The sequence below is a fragment of the Ursus arctos genome, unplaced genomic scaffold, assembly GCF_023065955.2.
Source record: "Ursus arctos isolate Adak ecotype North America unplaced genomic scaffold, UrsArc2.0 scaffold_10, whole genome shotgun sequence".
In the NCBI taxonomy this organism is placed as follows: domain Eukaryota; kingdom Metazoa; phylum Chordata; class Mammalia; order Carnivora; family Ursidae; genus Ursus; species Ursus arctos.
The window spans coordinates 59,390,548-59,393,660 of NW_026622764.1; positions in this window are offsets into that span (position 1 = coordinate 59,390,548).

Genomic DNA, 3,113 nt, shown 5'->3' on the forward strand with positions numbered 1-3,113 from the left:
TGGGACAGAACCCTTCAAAATGAAATATTTAAGAGACGATGGTAAGATAAATTAGAGGAAATCTCCCAAAACCTGGAGCAAAAATATGGAAAATATGAGAATATAAACACACAGAAGATTGATCCAGAGGAGATCCAATAAGAGACAAGTAGTAATTACAGAAAGAACAGAGAAACCGCAGGGGGAAAGATACCAAAGAAATAATACAATGAGGAATGCCTGGGTGGCTCAGTCGGTTAAAGCAGCGGCCTTCAGCTCAGGTCATGATCCTAGGGTCCTGGGATCAAGTCCTGCATTGGACTCCCTGCTCAGTGAGGAGCCTGCTTCTCCCTCTGTCTGCCGCTCCCCCTGCTGTGCTCTCTCTCTCTGTCTCTCTCTCTCACAAATAAATAAATAAAATCTTAAAAAAAAAAAAAAAAAGAAAGAATGCAATGAAAATTTCCACAACGTAAGATAGGAGCTTTCAATAAAAAAGGGCCTCCTGAGTTTTGATTAGGGTGAATGGAAAAGGCCCCACATCATTTGGAAGTTTTAGAACAAGGTTTACAGAGAGAATCCTTAGAGTTCTCCTGGGGTAGGGCAACAGCAACTCCTACAAGAAACAGGAATCCTACTGGCATTAGATTTCTCAGTAGCTCCACTAGAAACAGTGGTCTAACAGCCTCAACGTTCAGGGGAGAAATGATTTTCAACTTGAGAAACCTATACCCAGTCAAATCAGTTGTGAGGACAAAATAAAGACTTTGTTAGATATGCAAGGACTCAGAAAGCTTACTGGCCACATACCTTTTCTTGAGACATTGTTTGAACGGGTAGCCCAGTAAAACAGCCAAGTAACAGGAGGAAGACACGGGACCAGAAAACAGCCAATGTAACTAAGAATATCAGCTGTGTGATGTTTCCTATTTGAACAAGAATAGGGCTATAGGAAAGGGAAGAATTTCATAGAACATAGAATTGGAGGATTCCAAGTAATAGAATGGGCAAGATGGCACAGATTTTCTTTGAGAAGAAAACACTAGGAAAAAAAAAAAAGAAGAAAACTGACCATGTTTTTGAGCAGTTGAGCAGTACAGGGTTGTGACCCTGAATGCAGACAAGGAATCACACTTCTTGGCTCTGCTGTGAAGAAATTTTTCATAAATTTAATTGTCTTAATGCCATTTATTGCTTACTCTCTATTAGACTCGGGACTCTAAGGACGAACTATAGAGGACGATATGGTTACAGAATGGAACGTAAATGTTCTCGGTCACGGAAATCTAAGTCAGAGCACAGCTTTATGAGAAGTTTGGAGGTAGAAGTGGAGGGTGTGTGTGCCTGGCTGGCTCAGTTGGAAGAGCATGCGGCTTGTGTCCTCGGGGTTATGAGTTCCAGCCCCATGTTGGCTGTAGAGATTACTTAAATAAATTAATATTTTTAAAAAGGAAATGGAGGTGGAGTGTGGGAGTCACTGGAGCTCAAATAGCAACTTCTCGTAAAAATCCTCCTCTACACCATAAGAGACGCTGTCTCTACTTAAGAGAACGAAAAGCAAAATTTAAGGAAGTTCAAGTCGCAAAAGTAAACAATAGAACTAAAAATAGTGATGTAACTATTGTGTGTGGGGCGGAGTAGGGGGTGATGTTAAGTGAGCTGTGTCTACCTGTCATGGCGAGAGAGTTGATAAGTGATGTCAGAAAAGAGTGGCTCAGTCATACCTGCATGGTTGGAGAGCAGCAGCAGGAGGAAGAAAAGCCAGGAAGGGAAAAGCAGTTGTGCCTACAAAGTAGGACTGAGGCTGGAAATGAAAAGCAAGGAACTTCTTGCTGTAAATCCTCCTGTACTATTTTCCCCTCCCCACTTTCACTCGAACGAAAAAAAATCAACCATTAACAGTCCTACTTTACAGGGTTGTGGTGAGGGTGAGGGTAATCTCTTGCTAATGCCTGGAAAGTTAATTCGTGAGCCATCTTGTGGCTGCCGTGAGCAGAATTAGCTCCGGCTGTCGTGGCTGGACCTCCGCCCGTCGTGGCTGCACCTCCGCCCTCCCCACCCTGGCTTGTGGGTTGTTGTTTTTCTCCCCCTTCCTTGCGGAACCTGGATGGTTTCTACTTCCAGCTGTCCTGTCCTTGTCTCCTGTGTCTCTCGGCACCAGCTGTGGGACTTGGGTCTCACTGCCCACCCCTGCTCCGGATGCCACCCCCGCGGCCCGGGCGGGGGACCCAGCTGGTGCGGTCACGGCTGTTGTCAGTTGCTGTCTTGACGGGGGCCAAAACCCATCAAGCAACATTATTCTATATTATTCTTAATTGATTGACATAAATTTATAAGTTCAAATGCATGCACTTAAAATTTAAGATTTAGGTCATAATCCTATAATGACTCCATTAAAAATATAGTTCAAAATATACAAAACCTTGAATCAGTTTTTGGTGTTTCTGAGCTTTATACTGCAGAACTGCTCATCCTATACGCTCCTGATAGAAGATTTGAAAAATAGATGTAATTGTCCCATTCCTCTTCATCAGCGTGGGGTACAAAAAGAAATCCCGTTTTGTTAAAATTAGGTAACTCTGAGCCCTCATACCACTTCTGAAGAGAAGAGTCTCTTTCTCCCCCAGGAGTCCCTTGGCCTGAAATTCTTCCAAACCCCAGGGATGCTTACACCTCCTCTTCCTGAGGTGTCACTCCGGCCAGAAATCTGGAAGTCATCCTAAACTTCTCCTTCCTCTTCATTCTTCAGATCTACTCAGTATGAAATCCTTGGGGAAAGTAAGTACCCTGCCCAGGCCACAGAGCTTCCCATGGGTGGGCTTTAGGAGTCAAAACTCTAGTGTTTAGGAGGCTTATGTTAAAGCACACTGATCTTAGGTAGGATCGTGCTTGTTGGGGTGGGTGGGGACCCGACGGAGGGTATGGATAGACGAAAGCCTCTCCCAATGCCCCTCCGCTTCCCTTCCCAAGAACCTTCTCTCAGCTTCATTGCTGTCCTATAGCTACTAAGTGGCAAAGGCAGGATTCACTTCCTCCCTGAATTTTCATTCAAACTGTTACCTGTTTTCTTATTTGGTTGGTTTTTTTTCTTCAAGATTTTATTAATAAAATGTTCAAATCAGAAGAGTTAAAAGAAT